The following is a 16,516-nucleotide window of genomic DNA, read 5'->3' on the forward strand; positions in this document are numbered from 1 at the left end:
ATTTCTGTGCTGTCAGTGCCCCAGGTGGATGAGATGAAGCAGCCCCTGGATTTGCAAAGTCATGCAACACCCGCCTTCATATTTCTCCTATTTCTTCTTGTTCCCTAAGAAAGAGCAGTAGATGATATTTTCGTATCTAGTGTCACAGGCCCACAAACCTCTGAATCTTGCATTTCCAATGGACGTACCTCAGGGACAGTATTGCAAATCAATTAGATACATTTCATATTCCAAATTAAGTTACTTGATTTCCAACATGTCTTCTGTCCTCTAAGAATGATACATTCATCTTCTTAGTTACTTGACAGAAATTGGGCTGACTGTTCTCCGGCTCTAAATAATGAATGATTAGCAGAAGGGACCTGGCCTGTCTCTGCCCTATATTACACAGAACTTTTGTGGATTTTGTTGCATTAAACAAACATGAAAAGTGCTGTAGTTATATCTAAATTAGTAATGCCTCCTCAGGTTTCTGTGGAGCTTTAGGAAGGGAGCAGGGGAATCAGCTGTGGGGAAAATGACTAGAAATATACTCGATCTGTCTTCATATTGCTTTCTTGCTGAAACATAGGCTTCAAATCTGCAATACTTCTGTTCAGGTGGGAAAGAAACACAATTCTGCATGTTACATGCTGTCTCAGAAATATCCTAGATCTGGGTTGTAATGTGTAGAAGTGGGAAAAGGTGAAATAAATGGTTGCAGAACATAACCAAGACTCTGTTATCAAAAAATCATGTTCAGTTTTACCAGTGAGAACAGCTGACTGCGTTGGTTAATAAAGAAGGTGAATAATTCAGTAAAGGTACAATTAATATCTATGGGAAAATGCCTACTATGCAGAAAATTCCAAACAAGTCACTGAGGAAAGCAATTATGAAACATGGCCCTGTCTGTATAACCAAATGGAGAGATTAAAAATACAGGCAATCTCAAGGTTTCCTCAATGTATTTTTTGAACTTCATTGAACAAGGTATTATTCATTAATCAAGTGAATAGTAAAAAACCAGGCAAACTGAATGTACTACATTTCTTGGCCATGTGAACAATTTTCTGTTACCATGTTTATTATCTTAGCAAAACAACCTTGGAAGACTGAATCTATGATAGGCATATTGTGGCATATAGTAAATATTTCTGTTCTACTTCCTTATACTACAAGGATTCAGTAACAACTGAGTGAAAAAGGAGTATCCCAATATTCTAGTCATCCTCGGTATTTCCTTTGGCTCAAGCACACATCATTATCAAAAGTGAGTAAGCCGTTTGCTTATTAGTTTCTCAATATCGGGCGTGGTAATATTACTGGACTGTTTGTGAAATACTGAAGTACTCAGATGCACTTAAAACACTCTCAGTTTACATATTTTAATGCAAGCATCTGGAATATGCTTTTCAGTTGGCACCTTTGACTCTATTCTTCAGGCCACAGTAGCCCTAGAACCTTTCTAGTAATTGAGTTTCAGCCCATTTATTTAGAAATCAGCTTTACAATGGAATGCCAGGAGTACTTACAGATATATTGTCTTCCAAAACTATGTAGCCAGTGTTATAAGGGCATCAAGAAGCACTTACACCCATTAATAACTGTATTGTTTCAGCACATCAGCACATTCAGATCATTTAGCTCTTACACATTGACATTTAAGGATCGAATCTCTCTTAGATTTGTCAGTTTTTTTTCTAGAGTCAGAGGCAAAGTACCTAGTTCTGAAACCTGAGTCCTGCCAGAGTTCAAACAGGGAGCCTTCTCCTCACTATGATAACATAATGAGGAAACCAGACACATGCCCCGTGTGAGAACATCCACTCATGTCCACCCTGGGTTAGGATTGCAGTAGAAATCTTGTTGCATTCCAAAGCAGCGAGAAATGGTTTGGGGAGAGAAAGATTTAGACGGCAATTACTGCCTCAGGTAGCCAGCAGAAGCTGGTTGGGGTTGTTAGGGAAGTACTCTAGTTGTTTGTCTGGTTGTTTGGGTGTGGGTGTGGGTGTGGCATGCGTGCACACATGCACACGCGCATGTGTGTATGAAAGTCATATGTGAGTACTATATTTACACCATTTCCATCCTAACCTTTTCCCCTCCAACTCTTCCTAATCCCCTAACTCTCAAATTCATGACTTCTTCTTTGTTATGTATATGTACATGTACACACACACACACACACACACACACACACACACACCCTACTGAGTTCATTTAGTGTTACTCACTTGTGTATGTGTTTAAGGCTGAACACTTGGGATTGGATAATCTATCAGAGAGTGTGTGTCTGAAGAAGACTGTTTCTCTCTCTCTGAGAAGTCATTAATTGCCTGTGGCTCTTCTTCTAGAGGTGGATTTTGTGAGAATTCCCCCATCCACATTATGATATCACCTGGTGTTGTCATTGTGTAGATCTTGTTTAGATGACCACATTATTAAGATTTGCCTTCTCTAATGGAGTCTCACTGAGTATATTAACCACACTTCAGAGTAGATCCCATGCTCAAGTGAACACAAAAGAAACTCAGTGTTGGTTTTTGTACTTTTTTCTCATAAAACTTGGTTTCTGTATTTTTTTTTATTTTGACTTATTGGTCTTTTGCTTGCATATCTTGGAGTTTGGGTTTTATGGTTTTGTAGGGGTTGTATATGGGTCTGTTGGTTGCTTTGTTTGGTGGTGGGTTTTGTTTGTTTACTTGTTTGTTTTAAAGCGAGAGAAAGGAAGGGCATAGAGTTGGGTAGATAGGAAGGTGGGGAGAGTGTGGGAGAGGAAAAAGCTTTATCAGAAAACTTCATATGAAAAAATTGTTTTCATTTAAAAAACACTTCATGGGTGCAATTTCCTATCATAGACAGAAGATACTATCTTACCTCAGGTCTTCTGGCTTTTATACCACACCCCTGAGGCAATGTTCCCTGAGACCTAGAGGTTGTGTTGCACGTTTCTCAACTGGGAATGGGAACCCTACAGTCAGTTGTTCTCTGTATTTGACATTTGTGGGTTTTTTCTGAAGTGGTCTACACCTGCTGTAAAAAGAACCTTCTTGGATGAGGTGGTAAACTACACTTACTTGTGGATATAAGGATAGGTATTTAAAATGCAGTTGGAAATTAAACTAGTTTAAGAAAGTGGCAGCAGTAGGTTCTCTTCTGGAGCCCATAACTTCAGTAACTATGGGTAGTTAGCTAGGTTTACAGTACTGTTCAGGAATTCCCTCCTATTGCGCAGACTTTAAGTCCAATAAAATAGCTGTTGGTGACTCCTAAGATATGAGTGCCACTATTGCACCCTTGTAGATTTTTGCCATGTTGGTCATTGTTGTGGGTCATGAGCATCACAACTAGGTATGACTATTAATTTCTTTTTCCCTTTTGCAGTTCTCACAGCATCTTAGGCTACTGAGCTAGTACTCAGGGATGGAGGATTCTGGATCAGTTTCCACTTGGTGCCTCCAAGTCCTGTGTCCAAAGTGATTGGTGTCTACGGCAATAGGATTTTACTTTCAACTTCTGAGAGGCAACAAGGGCAATGGCTGTAGCCTATATTCTTTTGGGAATCTCATGAACCCCTCTGACCAACAACTTAATTCAGATTTCCCATGCCTGGCACTAGGATTTTGCTATGATCTTTGGTTCTTGAGGGAAAGTATCATCAATACAAGTAGCATAACACTTACATATTGTATGTACTCTAAGTAAATATTAAGTGTTTCCCTATGACTTTTTCAATCGATCTTAGTGTACCTTATCCCTCCTCCTTCCCTCTCCCTCTGTATTGTCCTCTTTCCCTCCTTCCCAGATAAATCCTGCCCGTTTTTACCATTTCTCCCGTCACAGCACTATTGTCTTACTATTCTCCCCTCTAGAGCTCTCCACTATTCCCTGTTCTGTGGTTCCTCTATACTTTCCTGGTTTCTGCAGTTATTCCAGGTTATAAATTCACATTTAAAGACTCATAGCTAGGATTCACAAATAAGAGAAAACATGAAGCATTTGTTTTTCTAATCTGGGTTACCTCAGTCAAAATATTTTCTAGTTATATCAATTTACCTGCAAGTTTTATTTTTCTTTCTATAATGGATTGCTATTGCCACATTTTCCTTATCCATTCATCAACTGAAGGACATTTAAGTTGTTTCCATTTCCTAGCAACTGTGGATAGAGCAGCGATGATCAGGGCTGAGCAAGTATATGAGGAGTAGGATGGCAAGTCCTTTGGGCATATGTCAAGAAGTAGTATGGCTAGGTCATATGGGAGATCTACTTTTAGTTTCTTGAGAATTCTCCACAATGATTTCCATAGTGGCTGTACCATTTTGCGATTCAGCAACAGTTAATGAAGATTCTCCTTTCCTTATGTGCTCACAAGCATTTGATATCAGTTACTTTCTTTATCTGAATCATCTCATGCTAGTTTTAATTTGCATTTCCATAATTACTAAGGATTTTGGACAGTTTTTAAGATATTTCTTAGCTATTTTTATTTCTTTTGAGAACTCTCTGTTTAGATCCCTAGCCCATTTTGGGGGTACTTTTCTTTGCTTGACTTTGTTTTTTGAGTTCTTTGTATATTCTGGATACTAATCCTCTATCAGATAGATGTATATTGGAAAAGATTCTCACCTATGCTATGGGCTTCCTCCTTACTTGGTTGACTGCCTTGCTATACACAAGATTATCTTATTTTATGAAGACCCATTTGTTAATTGTTGACCTTAATTCCTGAGTGAATGAAGTCCTATTTAGTGAATTTAGCCCTTTCCTATACTTACATCTTATAGGGTATACCTATGTTTTCTTATAGTAGTTACAGAATTCCAGGTTTTTCACCAAATCCTGGGATCCATTTGGAGTTGTTTTTGTGCAGGGTGGTAGATCTGGATCTAATTTCATTCTTCTACATGTGGATATCTAGTTTCTCCAGATCCATTTGTTGATGACACTGTTCTTGCCTCCAGTGCATATTTTTGCATGCATCTTTGTCAAATATGAGATAGTATATAATTATGTGTAGTCAGGTTCTGGATCTTCCATTTTGTTTCATTGATCTACATGTCTGTAGAAAGAGATGACCCAAATTAATGGAATCAGAGATGAATGGGGAAACATTAAAACAGGCACCAATGAACTCAAAATATTGTAAGACAATACTTTAAAAATTTATACTCTGTTAAGAAATCTAAAAGAAATTGACAAGTTTCTATTTTCATCTAAACCACAAAAGCTGAATCAAGAAGAGATCAACAATTTAAACAGACCCATAACAAATAAACAGATTGAAATAGTAATAAAAGCCAACTGCAAAAAGCCCAGGCCCAGATGAATGCCTAGCAGAATTCTACCATACTTTTAAAGAAGATCTACAACCAATAATTCTCATACTACTTTTTAAGATACAGAAACTCCTCTTACAAAGCCAGTATTATTCTAATGTCCAAACCAGGCAAAGACACAACAGAAAAAGAAAAATACAGATCCATATCCTTGGTGAACATAGATGCAAAAATCCTCAGTAAAATTCTAACAAACCAAATGTAAGTATATATCCAAAACATAATCCACCAACATCAAGTTGTCTTTATTCCAGAAATTCAGGGATAGCACAATATACATAAGCTAATGAATGTAAAAAAATTATATAAATGGGCTTAAAGATAGACATCACAGGATCATCCCAATAGATACAGAAAAGGCCTTTGACAAAATCCAATATGTCTTCATGATAAAAGTCCTATAGAGCAGGACTGGTGAGTACATCCTCAACATTATAAATATTTTATACATGAAAAACCCACAGCCGACATCATCCCCATCAAAATCAGGGATGAGACAGGGCTGCCCACTATCCCCATTTCTTCTCAACAGAGTATTTGAAGTACTAGCTAGAGCAGTGAGACAAAAGTAAGAAATTCAAGGGATACAAATAGGAAAATAAGTTAAATTATCACTATTTGCAGATGATATGATATTATACATAAGAGATCCTCAAAAATCCACCAGAAAACTAGAAATTATCAAAATTCCCTCAAAGTGCAGGATACAAAATCAATTCACAAAAAAAAAAAAGGGTTGGTCTTACTATACAGCAACAACAAACACTCTGAGAAACAGATCATAGAAACCTTCCTATTTATAAGAACCTCAAAAGAATAAAGTATTTAGGAATAGACTTAACCAAGGGTGTGAAAACTCTGCAATAAAAACCTTCAAATCACTGAAGAGAGCTTGGGGAGGATGCTAGAGGATGGAAAGCCCCCCCCCTCCGCTCACCCAAAACCATGCTTATAGATTGGTAGAACTGATATGAAGATGGCCATCCTACCAAAAACAGTATACAAAGTAAATGAAATCACCATGACATTCTTAACAGAAATAGAAAATAGAAGCCTATGGAAACACAGAAGACCCCAGATAGCCACAGCAATCCTGAACAAAAAGAATGATGCTGGAGGAACCACCAAGTCGGATTTCAAGCTATATTTCAAGATAGAGTGATAAAAACAGCTAGGTACTCTAGTTTTACAGAAAGGGGGAAAAACATAAGATTAAAAAACTCATTCAAGAGACAGACAGATAACTTGCTAGCCATTCAGAAACCTTAGCTTCACGTTAGCATACTGCAATAAAAGTTTTGTTGTGATTGTTTTATGAGTCTTGTTTTGTTTTGTTTTTGCAGTACTGGGAATTGAATCAAGGTCCTCACACAAAGTAGGCAAGTGCTCGCTCTACCATTAAATTATATCCCAGGCCTTTATTCAAAGTCTTTTTCATTTGTAAGACAACATCTCTTCAAATTGCCCAGGTTGGTCTTGAATTTGTGATCTTCTTGCCCATTCTCCCAGGGTGCTGGAATTATAATAGTTTGCTACCACATCCTGTGGGGATTTATGACACACTTCATGTATTGCTTGCTACCTACTGCCAGAATTCCTTATAGCATTGATCTTGTTAAGTATGGACCATGATGGTGAGGAAGAAAGATCTGACATGCTGTTCCAGCATGAAAAGCCTGTAGTGTCTCCAGGAATAAATTTCATCCTCTACTTAGGGCCTCTCACAGCACCTAGATACAGGAGGATTTGATTGTGGGCCCCAAAGGAGAGGATGTCCAGGTATTACTGTATTAGTGTATTACTGATAAATCAGTAAAAGCCAAAGCTTTCGGGAGCAAAAACTTTGTTTGATATGAAAAAGGAAATGACTATAGATGTGGCCAGGGAAATCAGGTGGGCATAGTGGGCAGGCTAGTGAGTCCATATAGGGCAGCTGAGCCAGAACCTGCAATCACAGGATGGGATGGATGTTGGGGTGGGCCAACTCATAACCCTGGTTCTGGGCCTGGGTAGTTGCAGGGTTGGTCAGCCCACCAGCACTCACTTGTCCTCACCATCAGGGTGAGCTCTCCATCATTGCCATGGCTAGTTCACCCTTGCAGTGATTAGCAAGTGGTGGAATCCGTTCTTCTGCTTTCATATACTCACTGTGGGTTCTCCTGCACCTGCACCATCAGGACCAGCTCTACTGTGCTGCCCAGGCCAGGTGCTGCAGTAGGTGAGGGTCTGGGGCAGCTCTCCCACTGTGACCTCAGGGCTAGTTCTCCCACCAGCCATAGGTGGTGAAGGGGAAGGAGCATCGCTTCCATGCCCGCACCACTATATGGCAGCTGAGGGTGGGACCTGATACCCCATGCTCACATTCTCAGGGCAGTTCACTTACATCCAGTCAGCAGGGTCAACTCTCCTGTGCTTCCCAGGAGATGTACAGGGCCCACTTTCCTGGGTGCGTCAGCTAGTAAGGGGAGGGTCAGCTCCCTCACCCACCACAGGTGGTAGGAGCAAAGGGGACATCTTTCCATCACCCTCACTACCAAGGCAGATGAGTGGGGTGTGGCCAGCTCTCCCACCCTCACCGTCAAAGTTAGCTCTGCTGTGCTGCCCAGGCAGGGGACAGGGCCCTCTTCGCTGAGTGCTACAGCTGGTAAGGGGGAGGTTCAGCTCCCTAGTCTGGTGGTGAGGAGCAAGTGATGAGGGGGGACAACAACAGATGGGTAGTGGGGACAGCTCATTGTGGAGAGAGAGCTAGGCCTGAGGTCAGAATGGGAGAGCTGCCCCTGCCCCTCACCTATCCCAAGCTCACAACTTCAGGGCTGGCTCACCCACACCTCTACCAACAAGGTCGTCTCTACTGTGCTGCCAAGATGAGGTGCAGGGCCTTCTCTCCTGAGTGCTGCAGCTGGTGAGTTGCAGGGGCAGCTCTCCTCTCGGCATTGAGAGCGAGCGTAGCAGAAACCAGGGGCCTTGAACCAGACCAATGATGACTCTTTGCAATGAACACTCGCAAGTAAGGACATACGGATAAAAGGGTTTACTGTGTGACTCACTGTGTCACACTACAGCTTCCATGACAAGATTGATTTTTCCTTTTTTTTTTCTTCTTCTTCTTTTTTTCTCTTAATTTTTATTTTATTTTATTGAGGAGGGTAGGATGCAAGGGCAGAGGGTGAATACAAAGGGATGGGAAAATGAATGGGGTGGAGATGCATGATGTGAAAGACACAAAGAATAAATAAAAAGAAAATTTAAAATAGCATAATAGATAAATAGGATCAAACAATTTTCTCGAAGCTGATCCCAAACATAAAAACATTTGACTGAAAATCTATTCGCATGCATGTTGAGGCTGGCATCCTTTAGGTGACTTTCCAAATTCAAATGGAGTGTGATAGGGATAGAAAATCAAGATAATTTATCCTTTATACAGCTGATAGGTATGTGCATGTCAGTTAATTCAGTATACATTTCATTTAAATAACTATGTAAGCAATATGTCTCTCTGTAAACTGGTTTTCCACTTCTAGCTCTGCCTGCCAAACTTCGTGATTCAATCACAAGGCGTTCTAGAACTTCAGGGGGCTAGTAAGGATACAGAAGGAAGTTGAGAATGTTGAGATGTGGTACAGAGAGGATAAATTCAGCTTTTGAACAGGTTCCCAAGGAGGGTGCCAACTTCTCAAGAGAGAAATCCTGAAAAGAATGAATGAAATTTGAGTATTACCTGGGAAGACTTCCTTTCAGGGCATTGGATGATGGGAGGCCACAGGGATGGGCAATGTAAAAGCAATACTGCTAGGTGGATGGAAGAAGCTGTATAGTTCCAGGAGGCCCATCTAGCATAAATAAAGATTTCCTTCAGGGAAGGTCTCAGCTCCTGGGTGCCTGCTAACTGCTAAACACAAAAACATTGTCTCAAGCAAGGCAAGTAGAGTTCAAAACAAGGCTTCAATCTCAATAGAGAAAAATGGAATAATAGCAAGTCAAGCTCAGCTCTAATGTGATGCAAACACCAGTAAGAGTTCAGAACCTCCTGAAGTTTTATGGATAGTGGGGAGTCCACCTCAGACTCTCCAGGCTTAGTGAAACAAAAAAGATCCAAGATCTACAAGCAGGGATGGCAGGAAGGAGGAGATTTTCAACGGTTTCCTAAGTTGGCATAGAATGAGCTTTAGAACTGACATGTCCCTAATCTGGAAATAAAGATGTCCAATGCATAGAGCTGCATCTGAGTCCGGTGGAGAAGGACACATCACAACATGCTTCTGTTTTATGTGTATCCACTTTATAACCAAACAAATAACATTAATTGCATTGTATCTTGGGTATGATGAAGTATCCCTAAGGACTGTGTTCATGCTTTTGTTATTATACTAGTTGATATTAATTCATTATAGATTTTTATACACCTTCATTAATGTTACTATCAGTGAAAAGGCAATAAAATTGTAGTACTACTGTACAGACTTATTCTTGAATTGTTTTGTCAACACCATTGTAAAACTAATGAAAAGGTAATAACATTGTAAGATTAAGTCTGTAGTTTAATAAAATAGGTTTCAGTTTTCACCAGACTAGGAATAAAAAAAAAAACCCTCAATCAGTCAAGTTTATCCTTGACTTTATAATATTTCAGCAGGTTCTCAGAAGCATTTGTAAAAGCTTTTCAATTTCATGTTAACTTATGTTCAATAGTTCACATTAATGTCAACACAATCACATCACTAAAATAATTCCTTCTAGTTCTTGAAATAAAGAACTAAATTGCAGCTCGTCCAGCGCCTTACAACAAAGTACTTCATGGGAGACACATGAGGACACAAATTACAGGAATTCTCCAGAAATGTTTAAAACATCCTTTGTCAGATCCATCTGGAGAAAAAAACACGGTGACAGCATTATAGTACTGCTTGTAATGCTCCCCTTGCCAGAAAAATGTATGTTCACGGGCGCTCTGGAAGCCGCTCCATTGTTTCTATTCAGTGTTGAGTGTTGAGAAGACTCACATCTGCAGATGAATAATTGCTACATACCAGGACCCTTCACCGCCTATCTCATCATTAACTTCACCTCGCCTGTGATTAGAGGTGTTACTGTGCCTGCTTCTTCAATAAAGGAGCCAGAATCAGAAAAGGCCAAGCAGGTGTCCCTGGGCCTGCTTGTCTTCTCTCACGTGCAGAGGCTCATGGAGAAAGCACTGGGCTTGCTTAAGATGCTTGGTTGAACATCATGATTCTAACTCTTGGGTTGCATATTTGCTGACAAGATTTTCATCTTCCCTGACAGAAATGTTTTTCTAAAAATCACTCTGCTGTGTGAGAACATACATTACTGAGCCATTCTGAGGGACACTCAAGAGCCATCTTAGCCTCAGTCGGAACCCAGATCTGCATCTATTTCTGTAATAGCTTCCTCTGTACACAGAGTCCTTTGAAAAACAATCATACAAATTCAGGAGGATCCATTTATAATCTTTGCATTGAAGTTAAATCCACTAACTCCTTCACCATGGTCAATCATGTTTAAACTGGTATTTCATAATCATTTTTCTGCTGATATATGACTTCACCAGCATAGCAACATAACATGCAGAGTAGAAATATAAAGTTGAGAGAGACACTGCCAGCTGCCGCCATGACAAGCCGCATGTGAAGACACCGGTACCTTGACTTCAAAATTTGGATATAAGGATATGTTGCTTTGGAATAGAAGCTCTGCTTTTGTTTCTACAGAAAGGCAGAGGCTATGGATTTGTTCCAGATTAAGATACATCAGGTTTGACCAGCCAAGACCACCTGAAAGGTCTCCGATGACACCATGGCCCAGATGATCCAACATCCAGAATCGTTTCAAGGCAACTGGCTCAGATGATACAGTCTCACAGACTACTCCATGATCCTAAAATTTTCTTTGTGTCCCCATAAGATACAGCGCCCCCCTCCAGCAGGAAGTAGTAGGAGAAGCTACGCCCAAATTTCCAAATATACCAAACTGGCTTTGGAGTTGTGTAAAAGTTAAAACCTTCCTTTTTAAAAAAAGAAAAGGGGAAGTGCTGTGGGATGGTCTGTATGTCAAATTGCTCTTATTGGTCAATAAATAAAACACTGATTGGCCAGTGGCCAGGCAGGAAGTAGGTGGGACAAGGAGAGAGGAGAATTCTGGGAAGCGGAAGGTTGAGGCAGAGAGACACTGCCAGCTGCCGCCATGACAAGCCACATGTGAAGACACCGGTAAGCCACCAGCCACGTGGCAAGGTATAGACTTATGGAAATGGATTAATTTAAGCTATAAGAACAGTTAGCAAAAAGCCTGCCACGGCCATACAATTTGTAAGCAAAAAAGAAAAAAAGAAAAGAAAAAAGAAATATAAAGTTGAATAGCACAGACATCTGTGGCTTGAGGGTGTAAACTTTCCAGTGTGAGTCCTGTTTCTACATTTCCTAGCTATGTTTTGCCATTATAACACTTGGTATTATACAAGTGTCTCTCTCACCCTGTGCTCAGTTTCTCTACCTGTGTAACGGCATATTAGGAATACTGCCTAGCTTGAAGTACTCTTGCTAGCTACCACACCTATTCAGTGCCTGTTCAGCGTAACCACTCCCTCCCTTCCTGAGTACTCTTCAAAGGGTGATGATGGCTGACAGGGAGTAGAGAGATCTCAAAAGAAGTAGCTTCTGAGCAGGGATTAGAAGACTGAATTCACAGGTAGAATAAAGGCAGGAGTATCCAGCAAACTACAGCACCAGCAAAGGCCCAAGGGTGTAAGTGATGACCTATTCAGGCCAGCACAGGGTGCAGAGATGCTGCCAGAACAGGTCAAAAGCAGGTTCCACCATCAGGGCAATGCCAAAAACACTGTGATAAAATCTAGCTTTACGAAAATAACTCAGCTACACCCTGGAGAATGAAATATATAAAAGAAACTGAAAATGGGAAGTCTTTTATGGAACCATTAATGGGGCCAGAACTGGAACAGTGGTGGTGAACAGGAAGAAGTGGGGATGAGTTGGCAGGGACTTGGGGGGATGATGAAAGGCACTTGCTGGCAAACTGGACAGAAGAGGCCCTGGAAGGAAGTGGGGATGACTCCGCGTTTCAGAGCCGAATAAGGAAAACAGGAAAAGCACCAAGTTGGGGAAGAAAGATAATGAGTTGGGGGCTATAAATATTAAGTTTGGGGTTGTCTACAGGAAGAAAATCAAGTGGGGGAGTTTGAAGTACATTTCTGGTGTTCGGGATAGACCCACTCAGGGTGGTGGGGAAGTGGGAAAGAAGGAAAAATGGGGATAAAAGGGTTTACAAAGGGAAAGAAAACAAAGAATCCTTGCATATCTGCACAGTCCAGCCAATTCTAGACCTGGACAGGTGCCATTCCAAAATGATTCTTCTACAGCAGCTGGCCCCCACTGGCCAAGCTCACCTTCTGCGCTCATCCCTAGTCTTCTCTTTCCTGCATCAAGCGTATAATAAGCATTCGTTATGCCAAGCACTGCTCAAAATTTGAAAGACACAGACAGTGAAAACTCAAAACTGCCTTTGGAGTTTCTGTCTTTGTGCAAAAGACAGCAGTCAATAAGCAAACAGCCAAATAAACACAAGACATATCTGCATTGGACTTGTCAACACCCTGCCATGGGGTAGGAGCTGAAGGTCCTGCAGTTCCCTAAGGACTCAGCTGCAGATAATGGTGGCTAGGGGTGAGGGGCTCATAAAGTCCCACCTCCCCCCAGTAATGGTCACTGGAGAAGAAACATTGTCTGCAGTAGTGTAACCACTATCCATAGTCCCCCATAAAAAATCACACACACACACACACACACACACACTGAGAGATGGAGAGAAGGGCGGGGTCAGAGGTCCATGAAACTAGAAAGGGGACTAGTTGGAAGAGGAAGAGGATGGGGGGGGAGAAGTGAGGGTAATGCGAGTGGATATGATTTAAAAATTAATTATGTACTACGTAAAATTATAATGAAAGCCATTATTGTATATAACTGATACATGTGAATAAAAACACAAAATATAATTTCAGTAAATTAATGCAAAGGGAGGAAAGTAGACAACAGACTGCAGATGGAAAAGGAGAGAGTATTAATTTAAAATCAGGTAGTAGTGGTAATGGAAGGCCTTTTTTACTTTTTGCATGAAGATACAGAGCAAGCCATGTGAAAATCTGGGGAGGGAGCATTTGAGGCACAGAGAGGAGCAAGCATGAAGACTGCAATAGAAACTAGCTTGACATGATTGACAATCAGCATGGCCCTGCCTGGCTTCAGAAGGCTGAATGGCTACGGTTTATTTCTTCTGCTATTTCTATACCAGTTTTTTTTGCATGTTAACTAAAAGTACTGAAATTTTTCCACAGGTTTATAGTCTTTCTTCTGAATTCTAGGTTATTCTCAATAAGGGCAAGATCTATATTTAAAGTTCGTAAGGCACAACACCTAGTATCTGGGTAAGTGTTCTTTCTCTGTTCTCTCATCTATGAATGTGGATTAGAATATTTCCTAATCCTTTCACAATCTCAAATACTCCAGAGCTCCTCCCAGATGTTGTTTCCCATCTGGTGAGCAAATGGAGAGTTATTTCTAGTCCTGCTGTGGTCAGTCAGAAGCCAGTGCTATGCATAGAGCAAAATCGAAAGACCAAATGCCAAGATTCCCTTGCTACTTGCAAACCTGGTGGCTTTACTTGGATTTGAACATTGAAGACATAAGTACTAAGTAATCCTGAATAGGCTCTGAGAAGCTGTTTGCTTTGCCACAGTTCTGCACTTAAACATTATAATAATATTATTATTATCCCACAGGGGTGTCATGAGCATTAATGAGACATTATCAAATCACTTTGAGCTACTCCCCTGGGGGGTACTTAATAAATGGTATGTGTTCCCCCTGAAGTGCCACTTTTGACATTGATTTGTTCCAATGGATTCTGTTGTCCAACAGGGCTGGAACGCACCCACCAACTCATTTCCCATAGGCGGCCGAGTAGCCATTAAAAGGCAGTGGTTTTCGGTTAAAATAAATATGAATTGAAAGCGAACAGTCAGCAATCAGAAGCAAATAGGCTGCTCTTAGAAATCCAGTATTTATCAAGTGCTCACAGTGATCAGCATGAGAGGTTCCCAGTGTGATAGAATACTGCAAACACTAGATTTGGAAATAATCCAAGATTTTAGGACTGGCTCTGTCACTCACTGGCTATGCAGGCTGAGCAAACTGCTAAATTTCTCAGGGTCTCAAATACAAAATAAGGGCTGTCTGGACAAGCCTGTCATCAGAGTCCTCCAGACAAGGCAAACCTATGAAAGAAGTGGAAATAGTCATTTCTGAAAGCAAGACACTTCCCAGCCGGGAGAAACTTGTGACCATCCATCACAGGACCATCCTCTGCTCTAGTCTCCTTTGCCATTGATTAATATTAATTTCAATATTAATTCCTGCAAAAGGAAGAATAAATCACCTTCTAAGTCAGACATAGAAGTGCATGAAACATTCAGTCTTTAAAAATAGGGTCTTTGCCTTTCAGTGAGCTATCCTTGCAGGATGCAGTCTTTCTTTCTCATCCTTAGATTTACATATATGAACATCCGCTCAACTGCTCCCCTAATCACCAGCTAACATAATATATAAAATAATGTGGTGACCATCACACAACACATAGCTCTGAAGTTGTGTGTTTAAGAGGGATTTATAGGGTTGCCCGGTATTTTCATCTGACAATATACTTAACTCTGCAAAGCCCAGCAAAGGGCTGGATGTAAAGTAGAAGATGAAGGAGTGATAAAGAATCTGGTACTTATTATACCCCTGCAAGTACCGGCTGCAGAAACCTGTAGGGTGACTGCAACCCTGGCTCAGCTTCCACCTCACTCCTCATCCCAAGAATCACCGTAGGGTCCTGGACTCCACAGAAGAAATGTCTGCCTGGAGCAGAGAGAAGTGCAAAGCATCGGTTGTTGGGGAATTCGACTCAACAAACAAATGATGAGTTCTCATGATTCCCAAGGTGCTTTGATGGTTGCTAAGAACAGAAGGTGCGCAAAGCCCGGTCTATAGTAGAGTTTGGTGCCTGGGAGAGGTGGTAGGGAAAGATGGCCACCAATCACTCTTACATCAAATTGCATCTTCAGATCACTTCAGGGAATGAGTAGATAGATGTCTAGACAACAGTTCCTCTTTTGCAAATGATTGTGATGATTCAAAACAGAATTTTGTAACTCCAGTACTTATACTTGGGGTCGCTAAAACGTCTGGAGGCAGAAGTTAGGCTTAAAACAACCACAACAGTTTGGGGAAACAGTTTACAGGGGATACATGTTTTCTTTAGGCCCAGATCAAGCAAGAGGGAGGGACACAAGCTGCAAAATGAAGCCATTCCCACATTAGCAGCTAAAACCGAGGCAAGTTCCCCGCCACAAGGACAGGAGGCATTGCATTAAATAAAATCGAGGGGCAGACATTAAATAAAATCGGGACAGACGTGCTGCTCATGTCTGTCCCGCAGCAGACAAACCATTGAGTTATCTAACCACATAGATGAGATGTGGTGGATTTTCATTACCATTCCCCCTCTTATTTTCCCACTGAAAGTAAAATAAACTTTTAAAAATCAGGCTGCCCTCACTAATTCCAGCCAGAAACTTAGTCCTGATTCTGTCCAGGGTGAACTAGCCCTTACAAAAGTAGGATCTATGAACGCTTCTAAGGACCCTCTTTTTAGACTCTTGGAAGACTTCAGACCCTACGTACCCATTAACTCAGTTGGTCTTCCTGTCCAAACACAACCGTTTACAGTACCCACAATACCAGGTTTTAGCAGTCTTCTATCCTCCAAAATCCGGATGCTGGCCCCAGACTCACCTCTTGCCCAGGCTAACCACCTAGCCTTCACCCCCTCCTCCCACAACATTCAGGGTCAGAAGGCCTGGCACCTTATGGCCCTGCTTCCTCCTTTGCCTGGGCCTCCTGCTACCTGCTCAACTGGAACTTGCCCTTCCCCCTGCCCAGGCAAAGTGTGAAGGGCCGGGGGGGCCGCATCCCAGGGCCGAGGTGTGGTTCTTCAACAGATCTAACAGCCCTGAGATTGGGCCACGCGCGGGAAGGGAATGCGCGCTGTCCAGAGCAAGTGGAGCCCAGGAATGAGGCCAGGCGGCGAGGTTCCTCCAAGGCCAGTCTGGCTGGGTAGAGGAT

Source organism: Peromyscus leucopus, chromosome 6 (genome assembly GCF_004664715.2).
Source record: "Peromyscus leucopus breed LL Stock chromosome 6, UCI_PerLeu_2.1, whole genome shotgun sequence".
NCBI classification, from domain to species: Eukaryota; Metazoa; Chordata; class Mammalia; order Rodentia; family Cricetidae; genus Peromyscus; species Peromyscus leucopus.